Source organism: Adiantum capillus-veneris, chromosome 16 (genome assembly GCF_014529385.1).
Source record: "Adiantum capillus-veneris isolate H3 chromosome 16, ASM1452938v2, whole genome shotgun sequence".
NCBI classification, from domain to species: Eukaryota; Viridiplantae; Streptophyta; class Polypodiopsida; order Polypodiales; family Pteridaceae; genus Adiantum; species Adiantum capillus-veneris.
The window spans coordinates 61,208,214-61,222,488 of NC_140946.1; the positions used below are offsets into that span (position 1 = coordinate 61,208,214).

The 14,275-nt window shown below is 45.8% G+C and overlaps 1 protein-coding gene across 1 annotated transcript in view; it reads left to right on the top strand.

The window, feature by feature from the left end:
* The window catches only part of LOC147439145 (uncharacterized), a 144,193-nt gene that overhangs the window by 1,303 nt on the left and 128,615 nt on the right, over positions 1 to 14,275 (top strand). The window lies entirely within an intron of this gene.

The following is a 14,275-nucleotide window of genomic DNA, read 5'->3' on the forward strand; positions in this document are numbered from 1 at the left end:
ACAGAAAGATGTAAACAAGAAAAAAAAGAATTATTTAAAGAAGTGGTTAACTAGTGTTGGTTGTAGGAAGGCTATAGTTATTGGTTTGCCATGAGGTTGAAGTATGATAATCCGCTGAACCCTGATGCTCTTCTCGGCATACCACGGCTTAACAAAGTGGATGCATTGCACTTTTCAAGCTTCATAATACGAAACTTGCGTGGCAAGATTATCCTAGACATGCAATGCAAAGAAGCAATAAAAGAAGTGGCCCTTGTGGTTAACTCTCCTTCAATTTGAGCTCGAGTATGGTTTAATTATAATCTGAACTTTCTTGCAAAGCCTAGAAAAGAAAGTTCTTTGTTGCTCTTGTAAAATTCATACATTTTTTGTCCTTGAATTTAGCTTGATATAACTTTTGGAGGAGACTTCTTAGTTGAAGCCTCAAAGAGATTTAAAGGAGTCTAGCCATTGGCCGGGCTTTCTTGGTAGATGATTGTTCCTTTGATTCACCATTGTTGCGTTTGGGGTAGAGAGATGTAGTAGCCTTGTTTGAAAGCAAATCAAACACTTGTCTTCACTCTGTAATGTCTCCCGTTGAAAAAAAGACGAGATTGGTATCATATGATTTCTATCAATTCCCAAAAGGGTTTTTGATTTGACAAAGTTAAGCCTCCCTTTCACCATGAGATAGCATGTTGCAACATTTGACGCTTAATTGGATAAGCAAAATTCTTTTTGGAGAGAGGGGAGTCTTATGGTATAGCCTTCTGTAAGGTGCAGCGGAAAGAATGTTGAACTTTGCTCAAGATGAGTGCTCCAACTGTGCTCAAGGGTTCCTTTTACTTACGGAAGGGAGAACCTTCCGTTCCTTTAGTGAGAGAGTGCAATGGACACAAACAAAGTGGATGAACACTGTGAATGAAGGTACTGAGAATGAGAGATAGAGAGAGAAGAGAATACGACACGGGAGATGCTGTCAAACCCTCCTCCACGGGCTCCACTCTCTATGGCGAGAGCGGTCTACTTATGATTGCACAAATCTCTACAATGCTTGTACTTGACGACGATGTCGACGACGACGAGACAGACTGAAATCTGAAAACGCTACTGGCTGAAAACTGCAAATCTTTATCTGCTGAATTCTGACTCTGTCGGTGACAATGTCGATGGCGATGATGTGACGACAATGCGCTGAAAAACGCAGATGCTGAAATCTGTGTTTTCCGGGCTGAAATTGCAAACTTCGCGGGATTTGACCGTGCGGCGAGGATCTGCTGCTGGAAGGTGAGATCTGCGACGTTCGGGACTTCTTCTGCGGGTACTGACTGCTGAAAACTGAAAACGCTGGTGTTCTTGATGTCCTTGTCACAAAGGTCTGTAAAAACGCTGCGGTTGATCAGCAAACTAAAAACGCTAGGGCTGATCTGCTGTTGTGAGGGAATCTGCTAATGCTAGGGCTGATCTGCTGTCTGCTGTCGCCGTGAATTTGTAAGTGCAAAAACGCTGGCTGATCTAATGTCAAAACGCTGGGCCTTCTGCAATGCTAAAAACGCTAGAGTTGTTGCTGGGATTGGTCTTGCTGAGAAGTTGCCTGTTGAGCAAGGTGCTCCTGCTGCCTCTTCTGCCAGAAAGTGCTAGCTCTGGTTTGCTTATATATTATCTTAACAAAATTGCCCTATCTACTTTCCAATAAAAGTCACTTAAAATTAACAAGTGAAAAATGTCAAAAATAGGAAAAATAGGTTTAATGCACTGGAAAATTCCCTGATGGATTCTGATGGTAATGCTTATGATCATGCTGTGTGCAACCAGAGGATATGCATCTACTCTAAGTGTCTGGACATGCACGGTTTGCAAACAGACTCACAAAAGTGACAGATCACTTCCTATTCTAGACTGACTTGACTGAACTGAACCCTTGTCATGAAGTAGCTTGTCCACGTACACACAGGGTTAGATGTGTCACGTGATATCCCTTCCTTTTCAAAGTGAGGTACTGGTACCGAACTGTATGGCGTCGAGGGAGATCGCCAACAACCTCCGGAATCCTCGAAACGAATCTTCGTCGGCCCACTTCGATGCGTGGGTCATGCGATACTTGAACTTCATAAAGGTCTGCAATGCTTGCTTCTTTGGGCTGCGCCGAAAGCGACACAAAGTCTTCTGTGGCTCCTTCGATGCCACAACTTCGTCGATAGTCATGTGTCTACCTTCTTCAAGAATCTCAGAGGATGAAAATTCCTGAAACCACCTCCAACACAAAAACATGAACATACCTTTTCCATGTAAAGTGACTGGAAAAACACTACTCTTCTGTAGAGCTTGTGCATGCAATGTAGATGAACATAGAGACGGAGTGCCAAACCGTTCATCAAACACACGCAAACAATGAGATCGAATCTTGACTTTTTGATCTAAATCAATCAACGGTGGCAAATCATAATGGAAATGCCGATGCTTGATGCTCAATCCTTCTTGTGCTCTTTCGGAAACTGTGTCATGCCAAGGAAGAGACATGGAATGCGACTTCCTTGAATGCATACTTTTCAGCTTTTCATGAGAAATCCATCTGTGCTCATTCATGAGTGAATCGTGCTCAACGTACAATATGGCATGCCTATGAAAAGGGATCACATAAAGACGCTGACTAAAATACAGGAAACGATCACGAATGAAACACTCGAACAATGCGTGCTGACTAATCATTCGAACACATAGTAGTACTTCTTGTGGGGGTTCTTTGGACCTAAGCTCGAGAGCCAAGGTCGGTTCTTCTTGATCGATTGAATCATCCTGTGGGGTTCTGTGGACCTCAACTTGAGAGCCAAGATCGGTTCTTCGTGATTGATCGAATCTGCAACGAGGTTAGCTTCACTAGAAAAAGTATCAACTAACACATCATCCTTGTGAACAATCACATCATCTTCATGCAAATCATCATACTTGTGAGAAATCACATCTTGATCATGCAAATCGTCATGCTTATCATCATGCTGATCATTATCATGCAAATCATGTGTGTCATGCTTGGGAGAAGAAGAGACTGAGAGAGTCTCCTTTTCTTGAATCTCTTGCATCTGTGCTTGCACTTGAGAAAAGAGTTGCAACATCTCTTTCATGTGTCGGTCGTTCATTGCTTGTCTTGCTTTGTTCACACGATCAAATTCTGCTTGTCTTTCTTTGTTCTCGCGATCAAATTTTGCTTCTCTTTCGTTGCGTTCACGCGCTCTGGTTGCCATTCTTTCTTTGTACTTACGATCAATCTCTGCTTTTCTTGCTTTGCGTTCTAACTCCCTGTCCATCATCATCTTGTCGAAAGCTGCCATATGATTTGGTGCAATCTTTGGCGTAGATGGGGAAGGGTCGAAAATACCTCCTGGTGAGGAGAACTCTTCTTCGCCACTCCCATGCTCACCACCTTCATGCGAAATATCCATTCCGCTTCGGGTGATGACCATCCACTGAAGTCTTGGGTTCTTAAGTTCCCTAGGAACTTGGGTTCTTGTGGGTCTTGGGTTCTTGGGCTCTCGAGGTTCTGAGTTCTTGAGGTTCTTGAGGGTCTTCTTTCGCTTGCAATCTGTGTTAGAGAAGGATCTTCTTTTCACCCGAGTTCTTCTCTTTTCCGCGGGCGCACCCCTTGGCGGCATTGCGCTCACACCAAGGTTGCTTTTTTCCACCTCACGTCGATTGGCCGGCCGCTAAGTGCATGGTCCGCTCTCAATGAGTGAAAAGAGGCACAAGGGGAGGCTGGACAAGCCCTTCTTTCTTGGGTTTCCCGTCACTCTTCAAAAACACGATTAGGAATCGACACGCCCAAGAGAACTTGGGTTGTGCAACCGCAACAAGCAAAAAAAATTCTTGTGGTTCTTTTGGTTCTTGTGACCAATGTAACGTGCAACGGAAAGAATGTTGAACTTTGCTCAAGATGAGTGCTCCGAACTGTGCTCAAGGGTTCCTTTTACTTACGGAAGGGAGAGCCTTCCGTTCCTTTAGTGAGAGTGCAATGGACACAAACAAAGTGGATGAACATTGTGAATGAAGGTACTGAGACTGAGAGATAGAGAGAGAAGAGAATACGACACCAGAGATGTTGTCAAACCCTCCTCCAAGTGCCCTACTCTCTATGGCGAGAGCGGTCTACTTATGATTGCACAAATCTCTACAATGCTTGGACTTGCTGACGATGTCGCGACGATGAGGACGACGACGAGACGGCTGAAATCTGAAAACGCTACTGGCTGAAATTTGCAAATCTTTATCTGTTGAATTCTGATTCTATGTCGGTGATGATGTCGATGGCGATGATGCGACGACGACGTGCTGAAAAACGCCGATGCTGAAATCTGCGTTTTCCGGGCTGAAACTGCAAACTTCGTGGGATTTGACCGTGCGACGAGGATATGCTGCGGGAAGGTGAGATCTATGAGGTTCGGGACTTCTTCTGCGGGTACTGACTGCTGAAAACTGAAACGCTGGTGTTCTTGATGTCCTTGTCACGAAGGTCTGCAAAAACGCTGCGGTTGATCTGCAAACCAAAAACGCTAGGGCTGATCTGCTGTTGTGAGGGAATCTGCTAACGCTAGGGCTGATCTGCTATCTACCGTCGCTGTGAATCTGCAAGTGCAAAAATGCTGGCTGATTTGATGCCAAAACGCTAGGCCTTCTGCAATGCTGAAAACGCTAGAGTTGTCGCGGGGGTTGGTCTTGCTGAGAAGTTGCCTATTGAGCAAGGTGCTCCTGGTGCCTCTTCTGCCAGAAAGTGCTAGCTCTGGTTTCCTTATATATTATCTTAGCAAAATTGCCCTACCTACTTTCCAACAAAAGTCACTTCAAATTAATAAATGAAAAATGTCAAAAATAGGGAAAATAGGTTTAATCATTGGAAAATTCCCTGATGGATTCTGATGGTAATGCTGATGATCATGCTGTGTGCAACGAGAGGATATGCATCTACTCTAAGTGTCTGGACATGCATGGTTTGCGAACACTCACAAAAGTGCTAGATCACTTCCTATTCTAGACTGACTTGACTGAACTGAACCCTTGTTATGAAGTAGCTGGTCCACGTACACATAGGGTTAGATGTGTCACGTGACACCTTCATATTGATTTTCTTAGAAGGGTTCTGCAAAGAAGAAGAGTGGCAAGCAAGTATCCTAGTTGTAGTTGTCAAGATTATTTGTGGAGACTATCTTCAGGTTTTCCCAATTCATTAGGAGTTGTACTTCAAAAGGTTGGTGTCCGATACTTCCAAGAGAAGAAGTCTTGAACATCTACAAAGGTTTGGGAGCATTCGGCTTGGTCGAGAGATCACTCCATCACTACGTAGTGTTGTCTTTGAGAAGCAACTCAAGTAATCTTTGACACTGGAGTATAGACTCATATTGATAAGGATTATCCAGAGGTCTTCGTTCTGTGTTTTATTCCAAAGAAAGTGAGAAGATTTTGAATTGCACTTTGTGGATTTGGATGGTGTGCTTTAGCCCACAGTGCATTTAGTATCATGGCGGATATTTTCTTGAGCCCCTTCGGTGGTTGCTTTGTCTTTTGGATTTGTGGTGTGATAATTGCTCTCCCTAGTGCATTCGAGCAGTAGTACCTTTGTTTTGTCTTCTAGATTCATCTCAGGAGATTGTATCCTTCAGGACACACTTACCTAGTACCTCCCTTATCCTTGGACTAGCATGTAGTTTCACACAGGTGGATAGTGGTCCTTCTTGGACTAGAAGTTATAGTTAGCTCGAGTATTCTTTGAAGTTGGGAGATGCTCTTCTCAATTCTCCTAGATTTGGTTCTAGGTTCCGAATGTATATTTTTTTTCAGATTTACCTACATTGGATGATCCAGTTACACAGGTAGAGACTGTTGGAGAGTTGTGGCAGTTATCTATGGTAGAAGGGTTTTCCCTGAGGTGGATGCGGAGTTAGCTTGGGAGTCAATTTCCGCGGACTACTTCCTTTTAGTTCTAGTGGTTCCATGTGGAATAGACATAAGGATCGATAGTCTATTTGGTGGCTTTCTTTAGCACCTTGTTCTTCTGTTGCAGAGCTTGGGTGCAGGGTCTCTTGATCTTGCAGTATTAGCTATAGTCTCATTATTGATGGGTCTTCCTTTTTGTTCCCAATTCACTCTGAGAGTGGGGTGATATTATCTTGGGATGTGTTCCATACAGATGAAGATGAGTAGCAGTTTTTACTCTTGAGTCTTGATGAAGTTGCTTCATATACAATTTGCAATTCATCATGCTATATGGTGGTTGGTGCAGTTCTTTAGTTCTATGTCATCGGACAATTGATTTCTCAGTAGCCTCGTTGTGTGCATTCTTCGGACTTCTCGTAGAAGCTTGGAGATTCTGGCACGTGGTATGTGACGAAAGTGTAGGTTTCTGCCTCTTTCCTCGAGGAAAATGATTCGGATACTGTAGTTTATGCCTTTATCCTCAGTTTTGATGCTTTCTCTTGGAACAGTCAGCAACAGTACCTTTTTGCAAATGCTAGTTGTGCGACTTGTGAGTCGGTTGAGTTGAGGAGATTCTTGTTAGATCTGGATTCTTCTCTAGCGGACATCATTTTACTTCTCGGGCATCTTTTAGAGGTAGTGGTTGGATGGTATAGCAGCTGCGTATTATTCCATCTCGGAGTTCTATTATTGCAGATATCCTTGTCCAAAAATACCCTCTCTTTATAGTTGCAAAGTGCTCACTCAAACTTCCTGGTGTGACTTCCTTTCCAAGAATTGAGAGGGGGCGTTAGAGTTATGGAATCTCTTTGGATTCGTCTAGTCAGCCCTGATTTCTCCCGAGGATAGGTGACGCAGAGTGAGGGTTGTCTTGTGGTTGTACCCGACCAGGGTGAGGTTGTAATGTGCAAGATAAGTTATTCACGATAAGCGTTCTCGGGCATCTTTCAGGGGTAGTGGTTGGATGGTATAGCGGCCGCGTAATATTCGATCTCGGAGTTCTGTTGCAGATATCCTTGTCCAAAAAAAACCTCTCTTTAGAGTTGCAAAGTGCTCACTCAAACTTCTTGGTCCGACTTCCTTTCGAAGAACTGAGAGGAGGTGTTAGAGTTATGGCATCTCTTTGGATTCGTCTAGTCGGTCTCGATTTCTCCCAAGGACAAGTGATGGAGCATGAGGGTTGCTTTCTGGTTGTGCCAGACCAGAGTGAGGTTGTAATGTGCAACATAAGTGATTTAAGGTGATAACTTAGGAGGAGTGCTCAATGTGCGGTGAGTGATAGAGAGAAAAATTTCACGTGCACAGCTAACCCTATGTGCATGTGGACAAGTCGTAAATGCTATTTCTAGGGTTTAGGACAACCTAGGAAGTGTTCTGGCATCCTTGCGACCCTATACGCAGGACGTGCATGTCTAGGCACTTTAGAGTAGCTACATACCCTTTCATTGCACATGAGCATAACTAGTGTCTACTAGCTGTAGGCACTTGGGAGTGTTCCCATTAGTACCAAGCCTAGGTAATAACTGCATACAAAGCACCTCTTATCAATAGTTCATCAACTTATTAATAAGTGACATATTAGCATCATTTTATAAAGTCGTGGGGCTCAATTTGACACTGCTCGACCCAGACTTTTGCATCTATATAGGAGGTCCCAAGGGCCACCTCTCTAGACATCCAGTACCCATAGTACAAGTACCCGCATCACAAGGATCATCAGCGTTTTTCAGCCATCAGCCCACCACCAACATTTGCAGCAGAACCAGCGCAACATTTTTAGATTTCAGCACTAGCCTCATCGTCAGATCGCAGTTCTAGGCCAGATCAGCCCTAGCATTTCAGTTTCCAACCCTTAGCCTCGTAGATCCAAGCATCTACAACAAGATGCCGTCAGTATCTCAGCATCTAGGACCATTGTATTAGCATTCGTGCAATCTAAAGCAAATACCTCTCTAGTGATAGAGAGGGGGGCCCTTGGAGGAAGGTTGGTGTCAATTTTCTCCCTCTCTATCACTCTCAGAACCTTCACTCACAGTATCATTCTCTTCTCTCTCTAGTCTTTGCACATCTATCATGAAGTAAAAGGAACTCTCATAAAGGTAAAAGGAACCTTGAGTACGCACTGAGCACTTATCCTGAGCATGCACCATCAATCACTTCCGCTGCACATTACATTGGTATTAGAGCTGTTTGGTAGTGTTCGGTATCATCACTCAAGAAAAGGACCCAAAGAAACTCTCTCAGGTTTATTTTATGAAAGAATCTTGGTGTCCCTGCTCCGGGCTTACTGGCCACTCTCACCCATAGTCCATCGCACATCGGGCGCGCTCCCGTCTTCATGTCTGTGTCTTAAGGGCCATTAAGACATAAAAGAATCGCATAATTTTTTTTTTGCTTGTTTGCGATTGCACGTAACCCAAGACCACTTGGGCGTGTCGATCTCTCTGGTCTGTTTTCGAAGAGTGATAGGTAACCCATAAAGAAGGGCTTGTCTAGCCTCCCCTTGTTCCTCTTTCCACTCATTGGGAGTGGACCTTGCACATTGCAACAGGCGAATCGATGTGAGGTGGGAAACAACTTTGGTGTGAGCGTAAGGCCACCAAGAGGTGCACCCGTAGGAAGGAGTTGAGCTTGGGTAAGAGAAAAGCCTTCTTCAACGCATATTACAAGCAGTACCAAGTACCAAGAATCCCAAGTACCCCAAGTACCCAAGAACCCCAAAGCACCCAAGAACCCAAGTACCCTTGTCACAAACTGCTGACGTGTCAAGCCACTGAAGAACGGAGCCAACTTGCAGATCCCAGCCAAGGAGCCTAAACCCTAGCAACAAAAGAAGTTCTACCAACTTACAAAGTCTTGCTGTGTGGCCCAATTTTAAAAGAAAGTTTCCACCAACTTATGGGACCCCGTTCGATGGGGCCCAAGGGCCTAAGGGCATTACAAATCAAGCTAGCACACACACACACAAAATTTTTGCGTAAAAACTTGATGACATGGCAATTGTGTTGACGCTCGCGATTTGCATTGATGATGTGGCAAATTGTACGGATTTTCGTGAATCGTGTTGACTATTGATGACATGGCAAGTGTATGGATTTTCGTAATTTGTACTGACAGCTTTTTAGCGCCATTTTTTGGACCATAAGTTTTTGAGTTTGAATGCTTTTCATGTAAACTGCTTTTAAGGGCCTTTAAATATGTGTCATGGGCTCATTCTCGGGCATGCTCCTACGTGGAGGTGCAGAGGATGGAGTATCGGCGTTGTACAGTGTTGAAGCAATATAAAGAAATACCGAAAGGAGCGCCAGGGTTTGGGGCCAATGCTCTCGTGGGGTGGAACTCTGCCACTCCGCGTCTTGTGTTTTGTGTCACTCTCTCTCGGTTCAATTGTTTTGAAGCGTCTAAAATCTGTTCAGTCTGTTCTTTCCCGTTTGCACGTGGTGCGCCTTCGCTGCCCCTCCCGTTACAACCCTAGTACTCAGTGCATGGTCATCACCATGAGCGGGATGGATACTTTGCATGAAGGTAATGAATTATGAAAGTGAGATTGGAGGAGAAGAAGTCCCTACACTAGGAGGACCATTTCCAGATCCTCCTCCGTCCCCATTTACGCCACGGATTGCACCAAATTCTATGGAGGCTTTGGTAAAGTCTATGATGGAGAGGATGCTACAACAAGAGGCTCAACGAGTCGTGGAGCAGCACGCGAAGCTCAACGTATAGCCGCTAAAGAAAAGAGGGCAGCTATTGAGCTAGAGTGTGAGGTGCTACGAGACCAACGCATGCAAGATGTGGTCCTGCAAGTGCTTTCCTTGAAGAATGACCCACTCAAGGAGATTGGCGAGTCATGATGTAGCCCAAGTAGAGATGACAACTACAACAATCGAGTCATTGAAAAGTTGACTTTCAGTAAGTATGATGGTAAGATGGATGCTTCTGTGATTTATTCTTGGTTGCCTCAATTTAATGCTTACTTTGTGACTAACAAGAAGAATAGTAACAGTAAAGTTTTGACGTCGCCATGTATTTGTTGGGTGATGCCATTAATTGGTATCAAGTTTGGCAAGAGGCACAACTTGCTAAACATCTTGAGCATGCCACAGATGGAGCACTACTGTCTTACAGTTGGGTCGACTTCCAAGACAAGCTCAAGGCTTGTTTTATGCCACCATAGTACCTTGATCGGTTGAAAGAGGATTGGAGAGGCCTCAAGCAAAATGGAACTTCGTTATGTCTTTTTCTAACCGTATCTTGCAGATTGGTGTTCAATTGCGTAAGTCGGATGAGGATTACATAGAGGCTTTCCTCTTTGATTTGGATGAGTACATCAAATACGATGTGCAAGTCTTCCACCCAAAGGACTACAATGATGCTATGAGAATCGCTCTTGCGTAGGAAATGAAGCACAACAAAGGTAAGCCGAAGGAGAACAAGTCAAGTACCCTCAAAATCAGCAGAATGGTAAGAACCACAATGCGTCTCCTTCTCAATCTTCCACTACACCTAGAGCATAGAACACTTATCACCTAACAATGATAATAAAGGAAAGGCTAATTTAAGTTGACATGTCACAAAGTGATGACGTGGTATGAATGACAAACTGGTATGACCAAGTGGACGAGAGAAACTGAATGGACTAACTTGAAGAACCTATGATGCACCGGCTGTGGGGCCCGAAACCCTAATAGACAGAAGCTTGAATACTGAAGGAGATTTTCGGAAAATGCGTTGACATGCTGATGTGGCAGATTGTACGGATTGTTGATGTGGCACGATTGTACGGATTTTCGGGTTTTACATTGCTGTGTTGACGTGGTAGGACGATACTGATTTTCTAAATTACACTGGCAGCTTTTGCAGCTTTCAGTGCTAGCTTTTGGGGTGTTGTGCTTTTGAACCTGATGCTTTTCGGGCTCTGCTTTTTGGGTAACCCTTGTAAGTTTATAAAAGCCCTTGGGCCTCTCACTCTGCAAAGCATCTGGACGTAGAGTCTGAGACTAGAGGACCCTCTAGAGTTGTACTTTGCAATGATCAATAATAAAGAAATATCGAAAGGGGCACCAATCTTTGGGGCCAATGCTTTTGGGCGCGGAACTCCGTCATGCCGTGTTGACTCTCTCTCTCTCTCTCTCTCTCTCTCTCTCTCCTGCCCCCTCGCCACCCTCGCCCTCTCTCTTGCCCCCTCGCCCTCGCCACCCCAACCCACCTCGCCCTCGCCACCCCAGCCCATCACGTTCGCCTGCCGCCTGTTGTTGCAGAGTGTGGCAGAGTGCCCCAGTCTACACCCCTAGCCTCCTCGGCTATTGCACACCCCCCAGTCTCCTTGTATACACCCCCAGACCCCTCGTTTGCTGCACACCCCCCCATCACCCCCGCCTACCTCGTCCACGTCCCCCCATTGGGCTGTACCCCACATCCTGCTGTACCAAGGCCAGAGCTGAGATGAAGTGACTGAGGAGGTACATCCAGTACAGTACCCTAGTGGACAGCAATGGCTCCAATGGACAAAAGAGAGGTGGAGGAGATGATCGCCCGGGCTATTACACAAATGAAGGACACCGACAAGGCATTGAATACAGAAGTGAGGAGGATGACCGAGAAAATCAAACAAATGGAAGACCACATCAAGGAACTCACCGAAGAGAAGAATGAATGGAAAAAGGCATTCGAAGGTCTTCGGGACACATTCAGCATGGAAATACACAGGGTGCAAGAAAGTATCAACCACTTACGCATCTCCAAAGAGGAAGGGGAAATTACAAGCTTAGAGGACATTGAGGTGGAGATCAAGAACAAGTGGAAAGCAGATATAAAAGAGGAAATTCAAACAGAAATGGAAGCAAAACAATCCGGATGGGTGGAGCTGGTCAAGAAGAACATCAAGAAAGAAGTACAGGAGGAGGCACACCTGGAAGAACACCGAAGGGTCCAGATCACACTTGAGGAGGAGCGACTACGCCAAATGAGGAAATACATCAGGAATACTGGCCTCAAGGAGGGTACCTCAGCGGAGGCGGATGCACAAGAGCTTTGTAGCCAATTAGGCTACAAAGACACCATGCCTTTTACAAAGGCATGGCGAGCTGGGCGGGATACTACTCGTGCACGCCCCTTGATATTACAGTTACGAGGAGATGAGGAGCGTACCACTTTCTTCCGTAAAAGGGTGCTTTTACGCGGCCTACAAGGGGGACACATATTCATGGATGAGGATCTCACTAAGATGCAGATCGAACACAGAAAATCATGTATGCCCAGGGTCCTCCAGGCAAGGAAAGAAGGCAAGAAGGCCTTCTTCAGGGATGGTAGGATCTTCATCGATGGTCGCCCAGTTTCATAGGGATTCGCGACCCATGAGACACAGGCTAGGGCACATGAGACACCACTCAGAGGAGCAGTATGGAACTACAATGGAGCTTTATGGGCACATCCAGAGCGCTTGGAGGAGATCGTCAGGGAGCATGACTTTATATGTTTCACTGAGACTCATGACAGCCTAGAGAGAGGACTACCCCACAGTCACAGGGTTTCAGTGGGAGTCGACCTGCAGACCCATGACCAAGCAGGGTACGGCTCGAGGTTCAGGAGGGGTGGCCATACTGTTTAGACAGGGACTACATAGACGGATACAGGTGATGGGCAGAGATGAGGAGGCGTGCTACATGTGGGTACGATTGGAGCTCACCCACGAGAGATGGTTATACATTGCCATATGTTATTTTTCTCCACATGGATCACGATATGCCATACAGGATCTATACTCCCGATTGTCGGAGGACATATCTCACTATACAGCACTCGGAGAAGTTCTCCTCATCGGGGACTTGAACGGGAGGACACAAAGCCGACAGTGTGAGATATATGACATGGAGCAGCCAGACATTATGAGGACACTAGATGCTGGGGAGATGGGGGTCAGCAGGCAGTCAGCGGATGAGGGTTAGGACAATACTGGATATGGCCGCCATCTCCTGGAGCTTGGTAGCAGACACCATCTCGTTATTTACAACGGGATGGCGAGATGGCCGGACTCTGGGGGATTTACATGTTTTCCTCATGGGGGAGGGGAGAGCACAATAGACTATCTATTGGGTTCCATTCCTACAGCAGATATCATACACACCTTTAGCATTGCACACCGACCCTTAGGGGCCGACCACACTTATCTTACTTTCTCCCTTTTAGCCACCCCCTACTTTGATCCGCCTACTCACAGCCACACTTTTACCACTATCTCTTTCACTCATGAGCTTACACCTGTGTATGTACACCATTTACATGAGCACCTTCTACATCTTAATCCCATGGCACCTCTTGACACACTTACTTCACAGATCACGTCTATTCTACATGAATCAGCCATCCGTAGTTTCCCGCATCATACACACACACCCCCCCCCCCCCGCACTGGTACTATGCCCCAAAACAGATGGTATGATGACGAGTGCTGAGATCTTCACAAGCAGTTGCGTGTACTAGAGGCTCGTGGAGAGATTGCACATCGGCAGGCTCAATGTAGGATGCAGACCCTTACCCGTCGTAAAAAACGGGAATGGGAGGAGCACCAGTATTGGGATCTCTATCATCTACTCATGAGCCAGGACAGTGCGGAGGCATGGCGTCGCCTCAGAACTCCTAGACCATCCACACCCATTCAGGACCCGGTGACATGGCACATATACGTAGAGAGCTTGTACCAGATTCTAGATCAACCACCTATACCCACACCACAGACAACACGTCCCATATCATCCACTTTCTTCACCCCTCTCATGGTGAAGAAAGCCATCTCTCACTTACAGCATGGTAGGGCCAGAGATCAGTCAGGATTACAGGCAGTCAGGATTACAGGCAGAGCATATTATATATATGGTCGGGACACACTAGCACCACTCATTGCCCACCTCTTCAACCGGGCGCTAGCTGAGGGATTTCCAGAGTCGTGGACAGAGCACACTATCGTGCCTATCCACAAGTCTGGAGACACTATGGACCCAGGTACTTATCGCACCATTATGATTGGGCCGATAGTGGCCAAGCTATATGGTGCAGTGCTGGAGGCAGAGCTCAGTTCTTTAGCCGAGGGAGAGGGCATGCGGACACGAGGGTTTGGCTGGATTTCGCCGAGCTTTCTCCACCATTGATCACATCTTCACTCTACGCTGTCTGATTGACCAGACACGAGTGAAGAAGAGGAGACTATATTGCTGCTTTGTGGATTGCCGCAAAGCATTCGACACAGTACTTAGAGAGAGGCTCTTTCGACGCCTAGCTGCCTTGGGGATAGAGACCGAGATGATATGGGGGATTTATGCATTGTATGAGCATGTATCTG